This window comes from Xenia sp. Carnegie-2017, unplaced genomic scaffold (assembly GCF_021976095.1).
Source record: "Xenia sp. Carnegie-2017 unplaced genomic scaffold, XeniaSp_v1 HiC_scaffold_24, whole genome shotgun sequence".
NCBI classification, from domain to species: Eukaryota; Metazoa; Cnidaria; class Anthozoa; order Malacalcyonacea; family Xeniidae; genus Xenia; species Xenia sp. Carnegie-2017.
Genome location: NW_025813487.1, coordinates 12,388,920 through 12,414,745, shown reverse-complemented (window position 1 = coordinate 12,414,745; position 25,826 = coordinate 12,388,920). Strand labels below are relative to the sequence as shown.

Sequence of the window (25,826 nt, the reverse complement as noted above, 5' to 3'; positions counted from 1 at the left end):
GCATTGTCTATGTATCTCTTCAAATCATGGACATCGCTACAATTTAAACTTTATAATCAAATTCAAGATTCTTCCGTAGTGCTGGAGTAACTAAGATAATCAACACAGTGATGTAGCTAGCCCACAAATTTGGTCGTGCTATATGTAAATTTTTCAGAGCTCACTTACTGTAAAAACTATGGATCTCTAAAGAAATGAATAATGATAATGATCTGAAATTTACATAGAACCAGCAATTTTGCGTGCCGGCTACACCACTGAATCAACATCTGCACACAAGCTTGTATATAAATAGCAATTTAAAAGTTTACTTAGTTTATAAATTCATTCCTTTTTTAAATTTTTCATTAAATTTATAGTATACAAATTCGATAATTCTACCGTTACCTTCTGGGTTTTTTCAGATTTCCAGTTCACACCATCAATGTTTGTCTGCAAGTGAAATTTAGTTACAAAGCTTGAACTTGAACTGTCACCAAAGATAGCGATAACGTTAACTGTATAAAGACTCGGGAAATTCAGTTGAAGATAATAACTGCCATCTGCAGCAGGAGCACACCATGAACTACCACTGGATATTCTTGCTTTAGAAGCATTACGACTCTTTGGGAAGGCAGTAAACCAAGAATCATGGAATATTTCTGCGTTTTTTAATAGAGGATTATCGCAAACATGACCTTAAATAGAAAAGGGATTTTGTTGAAATTCATTACAACATTAGAACTGGTTTGATTTGATAGAGAGCAATGATGCAATCCCATGTTTTTCTCCATTCACAAAACATTGCAAAAATTAAAAATTGTTGTCTGAAGAAAGAGAAAGAGAGAGAGAGAGAGAGAGAGAGCACAAGAAGTACTTGAGGAATACAACTGATTTTGCATGCTTTTATTAAGGTTAAATTCCAGTTGGAATCAAGCTAGCTATGACAAGAAACCGTAAGTATCTTGTCAAATAGCAGCAATACGGTAGCGATATAAATTCTATTAAAGAGTGAACGTCAATCATCGTGCAGAGCAATGGCAATTGGACGTTTTTTGAAGCACGAAATGAACTAGCAAGAATAAAATTAATTTAATCCTCACTATTCGCAGCAACCCTGTCTGAATTAATCATTATCCGTGAGTAGCAATCGTTTATATTTTGATATATTTGTAAAAGAATAATTGTGAAATTCTCTAAGCTAGCGTAAAATACAGTGACACCACGATGACAGACGTAAGTCTTGATGATAGGAGTAAGTCATGATGCTTAACAAAGACAGATGTAAGTTGCGAACACAAAAGTAACACATTCATTCCTTAAATTCTTCGCTCAATACTTTTTCTAACGTCATACAAATGTGTCCTACAATACGTTAACACATTCAAAAAATTGAACAAGAATCCTTACATGTAACGTACGAGTATTGAGAGCAATCATTATTTTGAGTGATAACACATTGAGATAGATCATTCACTCGAGCATCACATTTGACAATTCCAGGTATAAAAGATTGGTGTATGAAAGATGATATTGACATTGAGCCTTTCACAGATGCTGCGGTAGGATAACCAAGTTGCTTACAGATAATGGTATTCATTTTATGCAAAAGACTGTTGTTGCATATGGTGAAGTTTCGAAACTTGGTAATAACATTCACGACACCTTCACTGGGAAGATTCGAGTGAGACAGGCGTACATCCATAACTACACAAATCAAAAATACTTTTTCCTTTAAAATGATCATGGCGCATATCTTAAAATGAAATCTGTGTTTTTAAAAATGGTTTTATGAACATAAATATGTCAAATCCCGTCAATGAATAAAGTATATACACGGAGTTAGAATATCAGAAAAACACAGAAGGTGAAAATAACTTAAAAAAAATTATAGTCAGAAAGCACTTAACCAGAAATGTTTCACACATTCCGATGGACACAGTATCTTATAGATTTAGAGTTAAAGTTGGTATGCACTGTTTTTATTTTAATTTTTAAGTCGACAATGAACTGCAGACAAATAAGTTGAACAGAGAACTTTACTTTTGTGTTGTAAACACGAATCACATCAAAATATGTCCAAGTGAGTTTGTGAATCATTAATGAAACCAGAACAAATACTGGTTTTTTACAGGTGAGCGCTGCGTTTAGTTTCCCAATTCATATGAATTGTAATGAATATGTCTTTGTATATATATGCAGTATATATGAAAATTCTGTAGTGGGAATTCATGAAAATACGAATAAAAATCCAATTGTAAATGTCACTTTTGGCCTACATAGAATGACCAAAATATTTTAAAAATGAAATAGATTTGGTAAATCAAAGTGACTGGAATAAGTGATGTTTCCATGAACAAAGTTTGCATTAACAAACTAAAAACACAAAATTGACCAAACCTTTAAACTGAAGCAAAATATTGAGGACACAAGTTTAAATGTCATATTATTTAAAGACACTAAATTAAACCATACGAGATAAAACTGCATAAACAGACCACGCTTGGTGAAGATACCAGACGAAAATTCAAATTTGTTTCAATTTTTCTAAATTGATAACGTACATATTATAAAAATGAACACCATACCTTTGCGCATTAAGGTCAAAACTTGTCCCGAAACAATTATATCATAAGCAAAATATAATCTGCTTGTATAATACTTACGATTGCAAATTTTTCTGTATGGCATACTTGTGTAGTTACATTGATATTCAAAGTAAAGATATTTCTCCAAACCAGGACAAATATTTGAAGGAAAATGATTATCGTCAACAGTTATATTACATTTTCTTTCACCATCACAGTAATTTTTAAGGTCACATGTTACATCGACACTCCAACTTTGGTTATTACTGAAGCCACAAATGCTTCCTTTTCGCAGTCCACGATATTCTGCAACTTTTATCACCATATATTGATTATTAGAACAACTAACGTCGGATATATTTTTTCCAGCACATGTCACTGATCCTATAGAAGACACACAAAAATAAGTACATTCCAATTTATACAAGCTTATTTGTGAATTCTTGTAAAATAAAAGTTTATTTGATTAAAATGAAGTGTGTGATGGCAGTGACTTTACTGGCGCTATTCCTATATCTGTGGCCTTGCAGTGGCTTTTAATCAGAGTTTAAGTAAATATAAACTAACTGGGTGAATATTCTCACTTACCAAAATTGAATCGCTGATCTTCTTCATTTTTACAACTGACATGTCCCAAGAAGCCAGATCCTTCTGAAGCTATTATACATTTATTAGAGCGCAAAAGGAATAGACCACCCCAAAATGTTTGGGTTATATTATTGATGGCTCGGCATTCTCCATTTAAATTTAGATAAGAGCGCAGCAAAGAAATTCGGTTGCCTCCACTCGAAAGACAATCTTTTGTATGCATGTTCATGATTGAGCCTGATTGTAAAAATCTAAAATTAGCTTTTATGTGAAAACACTTCCATGTAAACCCGAGTAAATGTCCAGAATATTCATAAACACATTTTCTTGACTGAACATTTTTGATAAAAAATCCACCCATATCTGAAAAAGGACAATGATATATGATAAAAATGATTGAAAACATCACACTCTATAAAATGTATGTATATAAAATAATAGGACTTTATCAAAAATAATTTAGCATACTGAATTCTATCAATATAGGAAAAAACACTCCAAAAAAAGACATCTTGTAATTCAACTTTTCTAAAGAATTCAATAAACAAATTGCTGTTGAGGGTCATTTTAAAAATAATGGCGTATAAAATAATTTTAGGCTTTCAGCATGGAGCATTGAACTAAAATACATGGAGCGCTACCTGTAATATAAACCCTAATAATTTTTAAAGCCGTGATTTTTCCCTAGACACCCGAGACTTTTCCCAGACACGAGAGTGTAGTCAATCACTTATTACTTCGCGAAAGAGTTTGAAACATTAAACGCGCGCGTCTTGGGTAAAATCTCGCGTGTGTGGCGTAAGAAATGGCTTCAATTATTTGCCCGAGGTAGCGTTCCATGTATTTTAGTTCAATGGCATGGAGACAGAAAAATTTTACAAACAAGTTGAAAAGTGTAAAAAATGAATCAATACAAATTTTACGGCGCACGATCTGTTACAATGGAAGGGGGAGAGTTATCGTTTGTTTAAACAATTTTAGTGACTTATTGGGCCACCTATGGAATCTTTTTCTTTTTAATTTTTTTAAGATTGTTGGCTGAAAGCTGGTTTTTCAACTTTGCCAACTCATCTGTGAAGATTAAACTGTATAAACTCCCATGTCTTTTGTTTTTTATGAAAAGGACGTTTATCTGAATACTGAATACAAATTTGTGCCTAGAAAAAGTTGATGATTTAGGTCAGTATTATACAAATTTGAAGACAAGGAATATATAATTCAATGTAAAACTAAATTATGAACTCTGTAAGCTGTACACTCTCTTTTGGTTTAGTTCATTTAAGTTGTGCTGTGAAGTAGTGCTCTTGATAATAAGAATACCAGAGTTGCACAATTTAAAATTCCAAACACTTCAAATAAATATCATTCCCAGGGCTTATACAAAATCGTGAGGCTTTTTTTACAGGTTTATACAGGTTTATGCGTGCAGGGAGAGATGCATAGAAATATGTACAGGGATGTTATACACAGAGTTAATATACAAGGAAATTTATTTCTACTGAAGTGATATGTAAACATTCTCCTGTGATAAATATTTAACAAATTTTGGATTAAGTTGAGCATTATATTAAACAATATTCAGACTGAGGTCAATTGGATATCTACCAAAGCTAAGCCGAGGGGTATAGCGCTGACTGCAGTCTGATTGCAAAATTTTTGCGGTTCGCTTTCGTCTTTTTCCTGTAAATACGCGATGAAAAGTCTCTGGACAGACAGTTTAACACTTTCGGTGTTTTTACGTCTTTATTCTCGATAATTTGAGCAAAAGTGAACAAAAATGTAATGAAATATTTAAGAACTGACAATTTATATTGAAAAGGAAATCAATACCTTTTTGAGGACAAAATTTCGTCCGTAACCACAACACTATCCAAATTTTTACAATTCGCCATTAAATTAAATCATACGAGATAAAACTGCATAAACAAAGCACGCCTGGTAAAGACACCCGACGAAAATTCAAATTTGTTTATACTTTTCTAAATTGATAACGTACATAGTATAAAAATGAGCACAATACCATTGCGCATTAAGGTCAAAACTTGTCCCGAAACAATTATATCATAAGCAAAATATAATCTGCTTGTATAATACTTACGATTGCAAATTTTTCTGTATGGCATACTTGTGTAGTTACATTGATATTCAAAGTAAAGATATTTCTCCAAACCAGGACAAATATTTGAAGGAAAATGATTATCATCAACAGTTATATTACATTTTCTTTCACCATCACAGTAATTTTTAAGGTCACATGTTACATCGACACTACAACTGTGGTCATAACTGGAGCCACAAATTCTTCCTTTTCGCAATCCACGATATTCTGCAATTTTTATCACCATATATTGATTATTAGAACAACTAACGTCCGATATACTTTTCCCAGCACATGTTACTGATCCTATAGAAGACACACAAAAAAAAAGTAAATACAAATTTATACAAGCTTATCTTTAAATTCCTGTAAAATGAAATCTGATTTGATAAAAATGAAGTGTGTGATGGCAGTGACTTCACTGGCACCATTCCTATATCTGTGGCCTTGCAGTGGCTTTTAATCAGAGTTTAAGTATATATACGTTAACTGGATGAATATTCTCACTTGCCAAAATTGAATCGCTGATTTTCTTCATTTTTACAATTGGCCAGAAACACCCCGAACCAACTTCCTGGATTTACTATACATTTATAATAGTGCGAATAGAATAGACCACCCCAAAATGTTTGGGTTATGGCATTGATGGCTCCGCATCCTCCATTAAAGTTTTCATTAGGTAACATCAAACGACTTCCGTTTCTTACTCCCACAAGACAACTTGTTGTAGTCTGCTTCAAGATTGAGCCAGATGGTAAAAATTTAAATTTTTTTTTCGCACCAAAACAATTCCCTGTAAACTGTAATGAAAGGACTCTAGGGATGTGTGCTGTAATATATTGAACACACATTCCTGACTGAACATGTTTGATGAAAAATCCACTCATATCTATAAAAGGACAATGATACTTGATAGAAATGATTGAAAATATCACACTCTACAAAATATGTATATATAAATAATAGGACTTTACCAAAAATAATTTAGCATACTGAATTCTATCAATATAGGAAAAAACACTACAAAAAAAAGCCATCTTATAATTCAACCTTTCTAAAGAATTAAATAAACCATTGAATTGCTGTTGAGAGTCATTTTACAAATAATGGCGTATAAAACAATTTAAGGCTTTCAGCATGGAGCATTGAACTAAAATACATGGAACGCTATTTTTAAAGCCGTGATTTTACCACAGACACGCGAGACTTTTCCCAGACACGAGTGTGTAGTCAATCCCTTATTACTCCGCGAAAGGATCTCGAAACATTAAACGCGCGTGTCTTGGATAAAATCTCGAGTGTGTGGCGTAGGATATGGCCTCAATTATTGGCCTGAGGTAGCGTTCCACTTATTTTAGTTCAATGGCATGGAGACAGAAAACTTTTACAAACAAGTTGAAAAGTGTAAAAAATTAATTAATACAAATTTTACGGCGCACGGTCTGTTACGATGGAAAAAGGAGAGTTATGGTTTGTTTACGCATTTTTAGTGATTTATCGGGCCATCTATGGAATCTGTTTCTTTTGCAGTTTTTTAAGATTGTTGGCTGGAAGCTGGTTTTTCAAATTTGCTAACTAATCTGTGAAGCTTAAACTGAATAAACTCCCATGTCTTTCGTTTTTGATGAAAAGGAAGTTTATCTGAACACTAAATACAAATTTGTGCCGAGTAAAAAATGATGATTTAGGTCAGTATTATACAAACATGAAGAAAAGGAATAACTAATTCAATGTAAAACTGAATTATGAACTCTGTAAGCTGTACACTCTTTTTGGTTGAGTTCATTTAGGTTGTGCTGTGAAATAGTGCTCTTGATAACAAAAGTACCAGAGTTGCACAGTTTAAAATTCCAAACACTTTAAATAAATATCATGCCCAGGGCGTAGACAAAATCGTGAGGCTTTTTTACTGGTTTATACAGGTTTATACATGCAGAGAAGAGATGCATACAAATATGTACAGAGATATTGTACAGAGGGTTAATAAGAAATGAACTTTATTTCTACTGAAGTGAAATGTAAACATTCTCCTGTGAAAAATATTTAACAATTTTTGGATGAAGTTGAGCATGATGTTAAACAATATTCAGACCGAGGTCAATTGGATATCTACTGAAACAAAGCTGAGGGGGATAGCACTGACTGCAGTTTGATGAAAAAATTTTTGCGCTTCGCTTTTTTCTTTTTCAAGTAAATACGCGATGAAAACTCACTGGACTGACAGTTTAACTCTTTTGGTGTTTTTTTCGTCTTTATTCTCGATAATTTGAGCAGAGTAAAACACTTGAAAATCTCGAAGATAATTCCACCAAAATATTTCTTCTATTTACAGTTGTCTCATAAAGAAAATTACGTCACCTACAGATAATTTTCAATGTTTTTCAAGGTGATAATATATTGACAATTATTTGAAGGCTCTTAGCCAATGACAATCGAGATTGCATCACCATTGTATTATAATAATAAAGCTTAACAAGCATAGATCAATATATGAACACCTTAACCCTAACCCTCACACCCCTTAGCAAACAACAAAAACCTTCCAATATGATCGTTACTGAATAAAATCAATAAACGCAAAAATATAACCAATACACACCCTTGAATTGAGCTTTTGCCCTTAAACAGGTTTACATTATCATAAATGTATGACGAATTAAACATGTTTGGCTATTCCGGGAATGTATTCTATTAGTTTTGCAATTGCAAAGAAATTTTACATAAAAGTATATGTACATTATGAAATAAATATAGGTCAAAGTGCCGTATGGATTTGACCAAAGTTGAATATGAAGCACTATAATCAAAATGGTGCACAATAAATTAAACTGACACAGGAGAAACTAAAATGAACTGCCTTGTATGTACCTTGTCTTTCTTCGTTCACGTTGATGACAACATAACAAGTGTGATTTTTTCCACCGTATAAAACATACTTGTAAGGGATTTTGTGTTGTCCGAGTCCAAAGCCACCAAAAGGTTTAAGATATAACTTTTCTATTGTTTCATTTATGTACTTATGTGAACATGTGAAGTCTTCTGGTTCTTTCCATTCTGCGTATCCAAAATAACCAAAATTGAGTAACGTAGCAGTAACGTTCAATATAATCGAGCTGCATCCGCATGTCCCTAAAAAAAATAAGTTATCTTTAACTAGTTGTCCAGAGAAAAAGAACAAGTAGAAAGTGAGATTCATTTGGCCACAAAATGTTACAAACTATCCTTATTGAATCGAAAGTCTTTGTTAAACCCAAATAGACAATAAATATACAGACTATATAATATAACTGAGAAAATTACTATTTTTGACTCTACTGTCATACTTTTTTTGCTTTTGTAACTAGACAGAATAATAATGAACGAGAGATTATGCTGCGTCAATGCTCTGAAGCTAGTGTATCCAAATGAGTTGAGTACTTTAACATGTACCTTACGGGTTTAAACCATTTATTTTATGTACCTTACTTTAATGCACTTTCTAAGAACACGGTTTTAATTAGCGTTATTTAAATTAAACAGTACCTCAGTAATATAAGTGCTGTGATTGTTTGCCAAGTACATGGCCAGTTGATGTTCTGTACTTACTGCAAACTGAACTGTTGTTTACTTTACCTTCAAGTGGACATATTTCACTAAACATTTTAAATCGTTCCAAAAGATAATTCTTCTCCTCAGCACAACAACGTGTACGAGTATTGTTGCATTTCGAATCGATTTCAATTTTATCCGCCACAAATTTCTTCCATTCTTCCTCACAGAAATCAAGCTCTTCATTCCAACCCATTTTCATTGTGATTCCTTTACAAAATGACAGCCACAATAACCACCATATCATTAAACTCATCATTGCATAGATCCAAGGATATACAGTAAAGTTCTAAATTATAATTGATTGTTGGATGTATGTACGTTATCACAGAAGACTTTAAATTTATATTTAGACCGACAATGACTACGTCACAATTACATCTTTGATGCAAGCAGATCACGATCAAACATATTTTTGAGCAATATACTAACATTATCTAAAAAATTCTTTTTAGCAAAATTGTGCAGCGAGAGAAACTGTTCAGAAATAGATCGAGTTAGTCTCATATGGCTGCATGATGGCTCTCTCAATGGTAGCCATGGCAGCTATTATATATGTACGTGGTTATAATTTTTTTAAAATATGAAACTTGGTTATCTTTCAATTTATGCTTTATTCTTTTTACTCAGTTGAATCTAAATTTCAACTTTTTGTGTTTCAAGAGATTTATTGAACGATAAAAAATGCTTTTTAGTGAATAGCGCTAAGGAAACGAAGAAAGCGAGATCAAATTAAATTTAATGCAGATCATTTATTTTAGATACAATAGATTAAGAACCTCGGACGATGTTAAAATTCTTTCTCTGAATATGAAAACAATTGTGCATGCAGAGCTTCCCATTAGTAATTTCATTTCAATTTCCCGTTACCTCATCATACACGTAAATAAGGCCCGGTTCAAACGTCGCATTTTACATGCGCCGAATCAAATCTGAGTTTTAGTCGACTAAAATAGTTTTATGCGTAGTTTGATTCAGACGTCGAATTTAATAGTCGCATTTATTATAGTTATGCTTCCACTTTTTCATAGTTTATTCATTTTCTTGTACTAATTTCCTAAAATGGCGAACAGGAAAATGTTGAGTTTATGCATTGCAAACATGATTCGTGTTAATAGGAAAAGACGAATATTGATGCATGTTACAGTAAATAAACTATTAGAAACGAGACGGCAACTTCTGCAAATTTCCCATGTTTTTCTACCGTTAATTGGTCAAAAAAATGCCTTCATACGTAGCCCTCCTTATCGATCATGTCGAAGACAAGATAGAAATTCCGGCTGGTGGAAGAAAGTTTGGAGTATTTATTCTGATTCAAAAAAACATTTCGTGTATCTCGAGGAAACTTTCCTTGTACATATAAATTTTTTGCACTTTAAACAAGTGTATTTTGTTAAACTTGTGCACGAAATACAAGGGCCATTACCATCACTCGCCGCCGCCATGTTTTTACAACTTTGCACATGGCATTTAGCATGGAAATAATTGATTTTTGCTTAGAAATATCTTAAAATAAATTATGCATTAAATTCGGCTCATGTAAAATGCGACGTTTGAATCAACATCGAATTTCCGTCGAATATTCGACTAACTCAGTCGAATATGCGACTAAAGTCGCATTAAATTAAAATCCGTCGAATTTAATTGATTCAAACGTCGCATTTTACATGCACATAATTCTCGCATTTGATTCGGCGCATGTAAAATGCGACGTTTGAATTGGGCCTAACCTTTGAAATCATAAAGTACTTTACAATTTCTTGTAACGCCGCCTCTATAGCTGTATAGCTATACCCGTATTGTCTCTTTAGCTATACCCGTATTGCATTTTCATTCGAATTTTATACTTCATCGAATTAAACACATTAGGACCTATAAAACAGCCAAATTACTTAGTTGACAAATTCATAAAGTTACAGTTGAAAAATTAACTAAATAAATTAAAAATTTCAAACAATAATGACCAAAAATAATGATGAAACTAGTGTTAGATATGTACTTTACATACACAGCGGAGCTTTATTTCTATTGGGAGGAAGTGCTCGCGATATAAATGAACGTCGATATTAAGGGCAGCTAAGTAGTTTTGGCTTTCAGCGTTATCTTGAGATTGCTCAAATTCTTTTATAAAAACTTACAGAAATATCACAGAAAATCATGGAAATATTTTGCAATTTTTTCCATTTTTTCAATATTGTTGTTACTCCTTTGTTTGCAGTTATTCGTGGAGTACTAACTGACAATGAATACTTCATAAGAATCGAAAATCTCAAGCGGATTTCTTTTCTATTTTTTGCAAGTTCCACTGAAGAACAAAATTATTTGCAGAACAGTGAAATAGGGTTTGTTTTTGATTTAGTTTAGAGATTTGAGCAAAAATATAATAATATATATGACTCAAATTATGAATGTAATAAGCTGTCTCGAATTCTACATCAAGCATGGAGGTATTGTGGTAAATGAAACTCAGTGGAAGAAAAAATTTACATTACTAAATGTTAACATGACATCGACGATAAAGAAAGCTCCGTTTTACTATCTTACCTTTATTCTTTTATTAATTGAAAAACGGACACAATATGGCGACTGCAGAAAAACACCTTACACATGCAGAGAAAAATTAAGATACGTTCAAGTCAGACGAACAAAAGAGTTGTGGCTTTCGCAAGGTTTTACTTGCAACTGCTGACCAAGGCTGTCGGCTTCCTTAAATGTACAGTGCCATATTGAGTATATACAAACACTCATGCCATCTGCCCCAGTTATTCAACATTTTATAGAATTTGATTTGCGTCAAATCCTATTCTTTACGAATCAACAATAATACTTTAAATGTGTTAGGAAATTTGGATGATGTGGTTGGTTGACGAAGCAATGTTATAGAAGATAAAGTTTTTGATATTTTGTAGAATTACCTCTGTTTATAGCTACGAAGCAACGAAGCACAAATAATGCATCTAAAGTGAACAAACACGGCAAAACAAGTTAATGACTTCAAGTGCTCAATGACGAAAAATTACATTGCTCCCATAACGTATTTTACGTTTTTGACTATCAACTTCACCAACAGTAAATTCAATATTGCCGACAATCATTAGCAAAATTTCAGGCCCTAAATACAACAAATTGTGTACGAATGTAGAGTAACATCCTTGCTTTATACGTATGATAGGAAATTAGGATGATGAGATTTGATTAACAAACCTTGTTAGAAGATAAAATTTTCAAAAATTTAGAGAAATATGTTTATTTTAGGTAAATAATACTAATGCATAACAATATTAAGTGGGTAAACACGCTAAAACAGATTGATGTGCTCAAAATGAAAAATTATATCGTTCATGCATATATTTTAAGTTTTTAACTATGAATTTTACCAATACTACATTCATTCCTCTTACAATGAAGAATTGATATTATTAAAGTGGTTATATCACGAATTTTAGCCCCCCTTTTTTATGAGCTTAATTGAGTATGTAAATAGTGTAAAAATATTTGCCATACGATGAAAGGAAATTAGAAAGCAAAATTTGATCTGCTTTTATAATACTTACGATGACCAATTTTTCTGTATGGCATACTTGTGTCGTTACATTGATATTCAAAGTAAAGATATTTCTCCAAACCAGGACAAATATTCGAAGGAAAATGATTATCATCAACAGTTATATTACATTCCCTTTCACCATCACAGTAATTTTTAAAGTGGTTATATCACGAATTTTAGCCCCCCTTTTTTATGAGCTTAATTGAAAATTTGGATTATTTGAAGAGCTATGACATGTCGCTGGACTTAAACAGATAAATATAAGTTGCTTAATTTTGCCTCCAAAGTCGGGTACTATTTGCGAATTTTTTACGACGCCATATTGATACTTGTGACGTAAATAGTTGAACACGTCTGTTTCCGTCAATATAATATTATATTATAGAAGGTGATTTTGTTGTCGTTTTTCTTGTCTTAAAAACAAATAATGACAGTATTTTCAATAAAATATCAAAAAACAAGTTGTCCGGAAAGTATGGCCTCAAATCAGTGCTGAGATAATTCGAATTCGATGTCTGAATGCGTATCTGATTCGAGCTCGGAATCCGTGGGTTATGTCGAGCATTTAAACGACTTCGCATATGACGATGAACCGCTAGCAGGAGATGGTGATGAAGTGCATACTCCAGATGATCCCGATGGAATTCTCCCTGCGACATTAGAACAACGAAGTGATGGCGTAATTCCACTTGGTGAATGGTAAGTTGTTGTTTTCTCCTGTTTGTAATATACATAAAGTTACTTTATAAACCAGAATGCTCCCACGTTTCAGGTGTAATTGTCAATGCTGTCATACCGATTTGTTAGAAGGCGCATTAGAGTACAGATGCTGTAAGGAAATTGGACCAGCTTTGCAGAAAATGACATTCGATGGCAGCATTGAGAAAATATCATGCATAACACAGCATGCCAAATTTGGGCCTTTAGTTCATGAGGCTGTCCTTGAAAACGTCGGGCCACTATTGAGAGATAGGAATGGACGTGCTTATCGCCGCCAAGCATCACAATCATTAAATATGTAAGATTGTAAATTGTATGAGAAAGAATGTTATCATCAACATTGTTTCATCAACAATAATTAGTCCAACCTTTTTATTTACTTCAGGTACTTGAGAGCTGTGGCATACAGATGGTTGATGCGATGGTTTTGTGGGTCTATGGGATGGGAGAATACTCGGCCTTTACCTGCTTGTGTTTACCACTTTATTCGGAAAGCATATCCAAGTGGTAACACAAAAGGTTACATACCATCAGAGGGGCGATGATGGAATAGTCTTTTAACTTGTGCACTGTAGAGACTGTTGGCCTTCTTTGCTGAGTTTAGAATGGTCAGGAAATATGCCTAGATGAAAACCAAATAGGAGATACATGGATGCATTATATGGTAAAGAAAATCTTTTCTTCAATGTCAGTCTGGGAAAAAAAAAAGAAAAATTATATGGCATTAAATCATAGCATAAATGTAAAAATGGAAAATAGCAAGCCACATGAACTTATCTTACAAGGTCTTCACACTTGAGTGCACTGCATCCGCAAAGGGCATGTTGAGCATTAAACTACAATAAAAAAAATTATTCATGAAAATTAATTAGTTGCACAATCGAGTTAGATAGTCATCTTCAATCTGACAAGTATACATACCATTCAATGTTATATTAATACTGTAATCATCAGGAAAGGTGTGTATATCAGTGCCCAGATAGGGAGGCTAGAGGGTACTATCACTTGCCTAAGGTGAACCCTCAGGCTGGTGGTGGGAAGGAGGTGCCTTACTTCTCCATTCCAGACAGGCTCCAAGCAATGTCTGACCACTGCCCTATCATCTACCAATTTCAATTTATTCTTTTTCAGTGGAGCATTGACCTCGAGGATGTCCTTTCATTGGAGCTTTGCATTTAGTACATTTGCGAGTACTTTTATTCCCAGCGCTATTTAATATTTGATCTGCATCATCTGTTAGGTCTTGTAACTGCTGTCTTTGCTGTTCCACTAAGGAAAAAATGCAGATCATTACATCCTAAAATAATTGTAAACAATACCATTATCCCATACTTACAGCACGGATAAAGTGCATGACTGACATGCTTGTTCCTTGCAACATATTTTTTTATTGCCTCAGCCTTGGATCGTTTGGTGGGAAACTGGCTGCACAAAGGTTCGGGTGCTTTTCCTCTATATCTTTCCATTATAGTTGAAAGTTCTTGTTTATTAGACATGAAAAGAACATTCTTTACTTGTTCAACATATTCTACAAATTGATATGAAAAATAATTTCTTACTGATGCTTCAATTCTCATATTCTACAAAACATTCTAAAAATTAGCATACCATAAGATGGCTTCACAGACACTTCCCGCACTACTTCCTCACCCAACTTATACTTAGGGAAATTTATGTTATACACCACTTGTCCATCCTTTGATTTTTTCGACTCACGATGAACATTTTCATTGAAATGAAGTATGGCAATAACATGTATATCAAGAAAAAATTAAGAAAATAAAAAAAATACCGCAGCAGATGAGAAAATATATTTCAAGGCATTAAAATGCTGACCTGCAAAATGTTCCAAGCCATGAAAAATGAGTCATTTTTGGATGCCAATGGTTCAAGGTGGAATGAAAGCCTTCAAGACAACTAGTCTGGCCATCTGGTGAAAGTTTGCCGATGTCTTTCAAAATGCTTGGCTTGAGTAGGATAGAGCATATCTTATCATATGCAATAGTTCCTAAAAGGTTGTGAAATTGTGTTTCATGTGTAGAGTTGCGACTATAGTATGACATACAACCTTGTACTATTCTATTTCCACATTAGCTGAGTATTTTAAGTTACCTATTGGTATCCATTTCCGCTCTGGGATCTGACCATGAGCACACGATGGGAATAATGCATCAGGGTGGTTATCATGCTTGTTAGCCATGTGTCTCACAGTAGATTTCCATTTAGCAATGATAAGCTCTCCAAAGCCAAGTATAGTAGTTTGAGCACTCCAATACAAATGTCGGCGAATACCACCCAACTATTCATTGATTATTTCACACCCTTTCTCTTTGCCTGCCATCTTAAGTTGTTTAGCAATACTTTTATTTACATGCCAGATATCATTAAAGTGCTTTGCTTCTTTTTTTTCGTTTCGGATCTACTTTGCAATCCCTTTGTGCCTGTCACTGATGAAAACATCCATGGTAAGCCCAGATTTCTCAAGAAACTGAAAAGATCTTTTTGCTCCCTCCAGTTCCATGGCATTACTGCTACCAACTTCATTGGCCTGTTTGAAAATAAAATGCTTCCATCATTGAAAGTAAAAACACTACAAACAATGATTTTCATCATTCGATAATATCTGAAGCAATTCAAAATGAACCAGCTTTGATGTTGTGTTGCTCCAAATAGTGTAGACTCCATATTTCGCACTGTGCCCCATACAATCAAAGCGTCCATCTCCTGACCATGTCTGGAAATCCGCATCACTATTTTTCACATCTTCAATTAACTTCAACTGATAGCTTTCCCAATGCTTCAGAATAGCTGGAAACAAGAAGGTGCGTTGATGCACATGATAAGTGGACACACTATTTGCTGAGAGATTCATGTGCTTGAACATCAGCATGGCTTGACTTATACTGACACCAGACATCAATATACCAAAACTAGTCATAACGTTTCCAGCTGGATATCTTCCCAAAACCATAGGTTGGCTTCTCCACATAAAGTTCTTTTCAACACATTTACCACAATTTTGCTCTACAATGGCCATCGAACCGATATTTTTAATGTGTACTTTTGGATTTTCAGCCTTGCAGTTAAAGCAAAATTTTTCAAACAACTCAACCAATGAGATGTAAAATACCATGAACATAGGTTGTTCATGCGAGCTTGCTCCTTCATCAATTCTGTAACACGATTAAGAAAATTCATTATTATGAAATACAACAGAGATCTAATTCTTTATAAGATAAAATACCTGACTGTATTACTTGTGGTATCTTCATCTAAATCTTCACTCTGACTAGACTCTTCGAAAGAGGAGTAGTCCATGTATGATTCTTCTTCGAAAAGCTTATCAGCACTCCCCTGCATTTCATCGTCTATATCAATGCTGGTAACCACGGATGTATTACGATTTTCCCTGATTTCGCGTCGATATTCATTTTGCAACTTCTGGGCCTTTTTCTTCAAAGATGCTTTTGTCTTTTTATACCAGCTTAAAGTCTTTTGTAAAGATGTAAGTTTTTTCTTAAGACGATGGCACGATTTACATGGAGACTGGGATTCACAAATATCTTCACCAACTGCATGTAGTTCTTCTTCAAATGGCGAATCGTTTGCTTCCCCAGTGCATACTTCAACATGCTCAGCTCCATCACTAGTAGATGGTACTTCCTCATCGAGAGAACATGTTTCCTTCAGCGATGGCTTATGGAGAGTATGTGGAATAATCTACAAAACATATATCGAATTTACATATGACAAAAGAAAAATTAACATAAACAAGCGTTAACTTACTTGTCTGCGCTTTCGATCGGTTATTTCGTCCTGTAATGGTTCAGGAATCCCAGCCACGTCAATGGTTGGGATAGCATCTTTCTTCAACCTTCTTTTGAGCTTGACTTGCACGCTCAAATTAAGGTCAAAACAAGAATCTTCAAATGCGCAGAACACAGACACGAGGTAGAGGAAGCCTCAAAACCCGGTCTATGTTTACGCACAAAATTTACCCATTTTCTATGTCTTTGCGGCTCTGTTTCTTTTTTAGGAAACAGATGCATCGACATTCCTTCTGTTTTTGAATCATTGGCGCAACTAATTTGATTAGGTCCGCCAGCAACACAGCGTTTTCCTCCGCGTTTCTTATTAAGATTACTAGTAGAATACGCCATGTTGATATATGTGTTCAACTATCTACGTCACAACTCATTCGCATACCGATCAAAAAGTTCGCAAAAAAAAATGCTGAAAATCGTGACTTTGAACGTCCGTAAAATCACTTTCACCAATCCAATTTCAATTATGATTGCAGATTGAAAATCACTGAAACAAGGTCTTTAGATTTAGCTAATAAAAAAGGGGGGCTAAAATTCGTGATATAACCACTTTAAGGCATCATAATGTGATAAAATTGTGAACTTAAAGGCTTCTTGACTTGTGTAATAAATTATTGAAGTAGTTAAAAAACTTGCAATGATAAAATGATTAATTGTACATGAAAAACAATTAAAATAACACCAACCCTTAGAATAAAATAATGCTGGCATGTAGTCACGAGGAAAATTTTCTGTCACCAATATTCAAATTTTAGGCAACACAACAAAAATTTACGACATATTACAAGCTGTTTGTTTATTGTCTTCAAGTGTTTGTTTGCACCATAGACACAAAGACAGCCGCACGTCACAAATACAACAAGAAATGACGAGAAAAATAATGCTTCGCCTTGGCCGTTTTGGTAATTGAAGCGATACACAATTGAGTCCAGCATTGTATTTTAAAGAATTGAAAATAAAATGGTTTTGAAATTTACTGATCTTGAAGTTAAAAGTGTTCTATATAGTATTGTCTGCTATCAAAGTTAAAACCGTATCACTTTTTGTTGTCCTTTATTTCGACATCACTTTACTTTGATGTAAGACAAACTTTATGTTCACCCATTTGGCTGGTAATTTATACACTTCTAAAATATGCGAACTATTTTTAAAAAGTTGACTTTATATCTCCATTACGAAGCGAACAGGTGCACAATTATGACTTGAGGTTTCGGATCAAAGGCGTTAATGAGAAAGCGACGTGTCATTTGGTCATATATGCGGGAAAGAAAACAGCTTTTTGCGAGACTTTTTTTTGTAAATTAGAGTTCTATGTGGAAAAATTTTCGAGAGAGATTTGATGAAATACACATAAAGCTAGTGAACGTTTGTAACTAAGTGTAATGAAGCTGTGGAAGTTAGTGAAGAGGTCAGTGAGGGTATAGGTTTGCGGCTAATGGAAGGGGTGAGTTTTACATTTGTGTATTTATTCAAGTGTGGCAGCTGCAACGCATCGTATGTGTGTCAAAGCAAACGTCATTTAGACACAAGATTTTTGAAGCATTTGGGAAACAGAGGTAACCATTATCGCACCCTACGTAATCGAGCTAAATAATCATATTTACATAAGCTGTTAGATATATTCTAACAGCTTATGTAAATATGATTATTTACGTATAAGTAGCATATCCTATTAAGAATGCAATAATATACGTTACTGTCTAAAGATGTCTGAGGTAAAAACAAAACGCTACAATAAATACCATTTTTGAAACTGTTATACTTTTGGCTCAATTTAAAGCCTTTTGTTGGGCATTAATTTTTATCACCCAAATTTGATTTACGCCAAGCACGACTCTCTCTGCTATCTTAAAAAATAAATCGTTTGAAATTGTGTCGTCAAGAAAATAAAACTCCATTTACAAGTGTTCTTTCTTTGACTCACATTCGTATATGGTTTTTGTTTTGTTTTTTTTTTTCGTTTTGCCTTTTGCTTCACAAAGTTTGTTTACGTTTATTTAAAATATACATGTAATGGACTACTGGTCCATTATGAAAGGGTAAAGAACATGGAAAAATGTTTCTGAACCAATAAAAGTGCGCTGTTTCACCGGAAGTTACGCTTGCGATATTTTAATGTGATTTGTTGCATCTGAAAGAACTGACAAAGTTTGAAAAACGGGTTGCTGAATTGGAGATCTCATTGATGAAAGATTGTATGTAGTTTACATACGTAGACTAACAATTTCAATCTTTATCTACAACATTTTGGAAAATCGTGTGATTGTAAAGAGTCATATTCTTGCTTGCATGCAGAAAAATTGTCGCTTATACTTTTGCTATAAACGAGCTTACTTACCTCTGATCCAGAGAGCAACACAGCATTTAGTTGCATTGAAATACATAAACCATTTGGACAGATCAACGCGATCTGCAAGATTAGAGATATCAAATAACCACCACTGAAATAAAAAATGATTTCCTTCATAATAACATACATCGAATTAAGAATACGCCAGTTTCAATTAAAATTGACTTTCAAAATATAAGGATTAAAGTTTGTTGCACAGTTCCCACCCTCCCCTCCCACGTAAATGAAGAAAGGAGAGCTTCAATATCCGTGCGATAATGTGAGACGTTAAGTGAACGCGCACTCCATATACATACATGACCTGCTCACAACAATCAGTGGCGTAGCTAGCGGTCTGGCTGGTCGGGCCCAGCCCGACCAAATATTTTCCCAAAAATGAAAAATTTGTTTTCGTTAAAATTGGATTTGCGAAAATTTTAAATTCTGCGACTCTTTTTGGAATAATCCACAGTCTATTAGTGTAATATTTGTCAAATTGCGTCGTTATTAGCAAAATTATCATATTTTTAAACGTTACTTAGCAACAATGACTAGTGCATTTCTAGTGCCAGGTATTACGCAGTTTAGTCGGGCTCTGAAAATTCAGCCCGACCAAACAATAAAATCTATAGTGGGATTACCTGCAATCTGATTGGTTGACAGCAACTGAGCAAACTCAAATGCGCTATTTCGCAACATCTAGTCGGGCTCTGAAAATTCAGCCCGACCAAGTAATAAAATCTATAGTGGGAATATCTGTAATCTGATTGGTTGAGAGTAGCTGTGAACCACACTCAAACGTTTAACAACATCTACTCGGGCTCATTTTCAAAAGCGTGACTGGAATTTTGAGCTTTCGAAATATACGTTCGGAAATCGTGATAACTTACATTACAATGGCTTCGGCTAATGAAATCGATATAATAAGTGAACTATAAAAGAAACCCTTTTCTATTCGACAATCAGGCGAGCGAAATATACTCGTAAAGCAGCGGCCAATTCCAAATTTACAAGCGACTACAGGCAATAGAAGCTTTCAGGAAAGTTGGTACTCGAAGAAAGATTGGCTTTGTGGTAGCTCAGAAAAGAATGCATTTTTCTGTTGGCCTTGTCTTTTATTTTGCCCTGGATCGTCATCTTCATGGACGCAGATGGGATTCAAAAACATGAAGAATTTCTTATCCGATTGTAAGAAGCATGAGAAGGCAAAATCGCACATGGGAGCCTACAAGACCTGGAAGACCTACGGTTTTCAGCCTCGTATCGACTGTCTCATGTCACAAACTGGACGTGAAGAGATTCAGCGTCATAACGAGGAGGTAAGGCAAGACAGGGAAATGTTGAAAACCATAACAGAAGCTGTTTTATACTTGTCTAGGCAAGAGCTTGCATTTAGGGGGCATGATGAATCTAGTAGCAGCATGAATAGAGGAAATTATAGAGAGCTACTTGAAAGTTTTGCCAAGATGGATTCTGTTTTGAAAGGCGATTACATGGAAGGCTTGCTGAAACCCACCTTCTGGGGAGGGCTTTACTGGAGTCTCTCCTGATATTCAGAATGATTTGATTGATTGTCTTGATAAGATAATAGAGGATGAGATTTTAAAGGAAATATATTTCTGCACTTTCTTAACTATACAGGTTGATGAGGCAACTGATGTTTCTACCAAAGAACAATTGAGTGTAATTGTTCGAATGGACAAAGGGAAAGTGTCATTGAAAGACAGCTTGGGTTTGTTGATGTTAGTTGTGATAGGACTGCAACTGCTATATCATCAGTTAAGTTAAGTTAAGTCAATATAATAATGTGAAAGAGAAATTTATTGGACAGACTTATGATGGTGCATCTGTTATGTCTGGTCATCTCAATGGTGTTCAAGCTCAAGTTCAGCAGGATTATCCTTATGCTCATGTTGTTCACTGTGCTGCCCATAGACTAAATCTAGTATTATGTCAAGCTGCATCCTCCATCTCACCTGTTAAGATTTTCTTTGTTAATATTAGTGCTTTCTGCACCTTTACTAGCAATTCCCCCCAAAAGAAAAGCTTTACTATCATCCCATAGGCTTTAGTTTCCTAGTCCTGGTGACACAAGATGGTATTATAGGGCTCATGTCATCAATGTCTTGCATTCTAACTGTGAGAAACTGATAGACATATTTGAAAATCTTACTGATAATCCAATAGGTTGGGATGATGAAACGTTAAGTAAGGTTACTGGTTTACTTGGCTACCTTAATGGCTTCTTGTTTTGTTTCTTGGTACATGTTTTCCAGAGAATTCTTGAGCAGTCATCCATACTTTATTCTATCTTGCAAGACAAGGACACTGACTTTCATTATGGAATGAGTAGGTTTGAGAGATTCAAGGCCTTTGTTGCTTCTCTGAGAAATGATACAGAATATTGTCAGGTGTACGACCTGGCTGTTGAGAAAGTGGGACCACCGGTAACCAGGTATGACCAACGGCATAATTAAAAACAAATGTATTTTGAAATTCTTGACACAATTGTGACTATGCTGACTGAGCGATTTCAGGATATGGAGTGTTTTAGATTTTTGACCTTGTTAACCCTAGGGTGTTTAAGATGTGGATAGGTGAAGTGCCCTCAGAAAAGATTAATCTTCTAAAGGAGGTTTATGGTGATATGTTTGACATACCAATGCTAATTAGCCAACTTTGTTTTATTTACAGAGATAAAGACTTTCACTGTGATTCATGATATGAATTATTGAAATATATTTTTCAGTTCCATTATCAATCTAGTATTCCAGAAGTTGTAAAACTGTTAAAGATAAATGGGGTTTTGTCAATTACAAGTGCTTCAGTTAAGAGGTCATTTTCTTGTTTGAAGAGGGTAAAAAATTATCTTAGAAATACTATGAGCCAAGGACGTTTTAGTTCTCTTTGCAGGATTTTCATTCACAAAGACATACTGTCAGAGAAAGAAGACGCCAACACATGATGAGGTAGTAAAGAAGTTCACTGAAAAACCACGAAGACTTGCTTTCTTATACAAATAGGTATTCGTATATGGCTGATAGCAAGCTGATGATGTCTTACGTCCATGGCATGTGAGAATTTTTCCGGGAACTTTTTAATGCAGTCAATGATGATTGTCATTTCAGCACGACAATTTCAACACAACTTTTGATAGTTGTTGATGACAAATCTGAGCCTTTTTCGGTTCTTTTGTCAAAGTTTCTTTACAAGATGTACATAGGTATCTATTTATGTATGTGGTGTTGAGATAATAAATCACATATCTGCAACTGCAACTATTTTTGAACTGTTTCTCTGCTTTACTATAAGATCCTTCGGCAATTTAAAATAACCAAAATGGTTCTATTTCCTGCATAAATATCACGCATTTGCTTTCTAAGATAGCCGTTTCCGACGTTCTAGGGAGTCTAAACTCGGAAAATTTTCTCGCTCGGCGCCAACCATGGTGGCGCCTCGTGAGCCCGACCAAATGTTTTTCGCTAGCTACGCCACTGACAACAATGACAGCTCATTTTACTTCAGCAGTTCTTTTTAAACCTTCCACTTCAGGTAAAATTTCTGCCAAACCGTGATTATTTTTCGGGTGGGCGCCATAAATTTCTGTGACGCGTAGTTGATTACGCGCATCGTCCGACTTTAATTGATGTCCTTTAAAAATTATAAACATAAATGTATTATTAAATTATTAATATTTATTACTATTTCACTCGTTGTACATTTTATTATCAGGTTTTTATTATCTGTCTGATATAGAATCTTGAGTCCTTAAATAATCCATATAGAGTGATATCACTCAATAGAATACAAACAAAATACGAAGTAATACGAACAAAAATCTACTGTACTCGTCAGCCAGTCCACTTCATGCTTCCTAAATCAACGTTTTTAATCTGCATAAACTAGACACAAAAACAATGAATTTCATGATAACGATGTAATTTTCTGTCACGACTGAATCCAATAAACCTGTTTAACAAACCTGTTGCTTTTGGTTGTTTACATTACTCAAATATTGGATATTTCCAAAAGATAACAGAAAACTTATTACAGCAGGTATTTCTCGATAATTCAAAGTGTCTATATCTGGAGCAATGCGAATCCCAATAAATAAAATCTAAACACTAACCATTATAAGAGAACCGAAATATCATTTTTCAAAGAAATTTGTGTTTTCTTTACGACTTCCAAAAATAAATGGTTAATTATAAAACCGAGTAACGGGTGGACAAATACAATCAGCATGGATGGATTGGTTTTTAACGGGTAATTTTCGTAGTCAAACATTTCATACGACACTTTAGAAAGAATATTCAAATCATGAAAAAGAAGAAAAGCTTGAGCACTGCTCGTTTACATCTTCGAGTGTTTGAAGATCCGTTTTATCCAACTATGATTCACTTAGTTGTTATTGCCATAATCCTGGATTCCCCAAACTGTGTTGTAAACTGGAATACTTGTAGATTGAAGTGTTGGAAAAGACAAAAGTTCCTTGTGAGATTAAAAAAAAAATCTGTGTGAATATGTTACAGCATGTATTCCCCCCTTAAGTCATCCCATATCATCTTTAGACGGAAAATACTGACATGTAGTTATGAAATCTCCCTTTTAATTCAAAATTTGGATTTTTGTTGTGAAATGTCCTTTGAAGTGTTTTACTTTTTACACTATCGTTCAGAGGCGGAAATTTGAGGCAACGGCCGCCATGGATTGTTTGTTTCGAACTCGCGATTAATTTCGATTTGCTTTTGTTTATTACTTTTGTTCTTAGTACTCAATTTAATATATTCAATTGAAAAATATTACTGATACTGTACTATTTAAAATATTGACAAAATTCGTAGTCAGCCCTCAAATTTGGTCGTGCTATGTATATTTTAGATCATTATCATTATTCATTTCTTTAGAAATCTATTGTTTTTACAGTAAGTGAACACAAAAAAATTTATATAACACGACCAAACTTGCTACGTCACTGCTAAACTTAATAATTTTATGTTATGTTCCAAATTGTTTTTAAATCCTAATCAGAATTATTCACTCTCATCAGGTTTCCTAACAACCTAGACAATCTAGATGTTTACACATGTATATTGTCCAGGTTAGTAGAGTCCTGAGAAGGACTGTTGTTGATTTTAACTTACGTTTCGACATCCTTAGCGGTAGTCATCTTTAGAGTCAACGTTGTCGAAACGTCAGTCAACATCAACACAAACAGTCTTTTTCAGGAATTTACCAACATGGACGATCTACATCTACAAACATATAACGATACTTGACTTGGACTCTCCTCGTTAAAACTAAAGTAAATATTTAAATGTTTTTTAAATTGATTTCTATTCTTTCATGGAAGACAAAATTGCAGAACATGTAACATTCCAGCAACCATTTAAAAAATTTTCCAGAAATTTGTACAGTATAAAAATTCAACTTCCACCTATTTCCGAGAAATTTGAGTAGTCGTCGAACAACTCCAATACACAGTTCACTGCACGGTAGCAGAGTTTGAATTGATCCTAAAGAGTAAAAATGTTATAGAAATAATCAAAAAACTAAGTACATTACCAAGGTTGGTCGAGCTAAACAAAATTCAATGTGTAAGTTTCCAGAAACATTCTGTTTAGAAATTATTGTTCACGTTAACGGTTATCAGACAGTGACGCCGGCAGTGATAAAACTATTAAAACTCATATATAAAGACCTTCAGTAAAATAAATATCAGGAGGGAGGTCAGCACCTATCCATCCAGGCATAAATTTATTATCAAACTAAAAGCTTCCACTCTCAAAAAGCAAACTAAAATCAGAAGCGAAAACAGCCGAGCAGCCATTAGCGTAGCCATCAGGCAAATTTGTATTGATATCTAGATTATGTTGACTAACTATTACACAACAGATTTCTAAAGAAAGAAATAATGCTTATGATTTACAAAGCACGACCTACATAGCAGGACCAAACATGCAGTTAGGCTATGATACTGAGAGCAAAGTTCGCATACAAGCACGAACTCTAAAGTTGAAATCCGACAATATCCATACAACATATGATGATCGTAAATGTGTCAAAGTGTTGATTTATATAAAGTCAAAACAACGAATTTTTTATGGTCTATTTAGTAGAGGCTGCATAGTTCATAAATGAGAATAGCGCTCGGTGCTGGTGCAATTGGGGCTTCATGAGAATTAGAAAGACAAGCTTACCGCCGTTTCGACGAACTGCGGGCGTCTATTCCGGATCAGCTTGATACATTGGAACGCATCCATCGCTTGGACAATTTTGACTCGGTCGACAAGATTTGAGATAGCAATATAGGTTCCAGATCGACCTGCTCCATCACTGGATGCGAAAAAATAAAATTATAGGTACTTTTGAGTTTGTAGCAAATTTCTTGTAGAGATCTTCACACAGAACTTAAACCGCTGAATTTTAACGAAACAGAGCAAAAAAACCGGACTAATCAATTGCTAATATTCCAGTGACACGTGTTTACCTGCACACAACAATGACAGGTCCCTTTACATCAGCAGCTCTTTGTGAATCTTCAACTTCAGATAAAATTTCCACC

The 25,826-nt window shown here is 34.3% G+C and overlaps 1 protein-coding gene, 1 long non-coding RNA gene and 1 pseudogene across 5 annotated transcripts in view; 1 reads left to right on the top strand and 2 right to left on the bottom strand.

Annotated features, from left to right (window-relative positions):
• The window catches only part of LOC124450442 (receptor-type tyrosine-protein phosphatase F-like), a 63,325-nt gene that overhangs the window by 20,964 nt on the left and 16,535 nt on the right, over positions 1-25,826 (bottom strand). The gene's annotated exons all lie outside the window — the stretch shown is intronic.
• LOC124450503 lies at positions 979-23,380 on the top strand. The gene is made up of 3 exons (XR_006950019.1): positions 979-990; positions 6,886-6,888; positions 23,294-23,380. It is a non-coding gene; the product is annotated as an uncharacterized LOC124450503 (long non-coding RNA).
• LOC124450448 lies at positions 14,033-21,922 on the bottom strand (annotated as a pseudogene).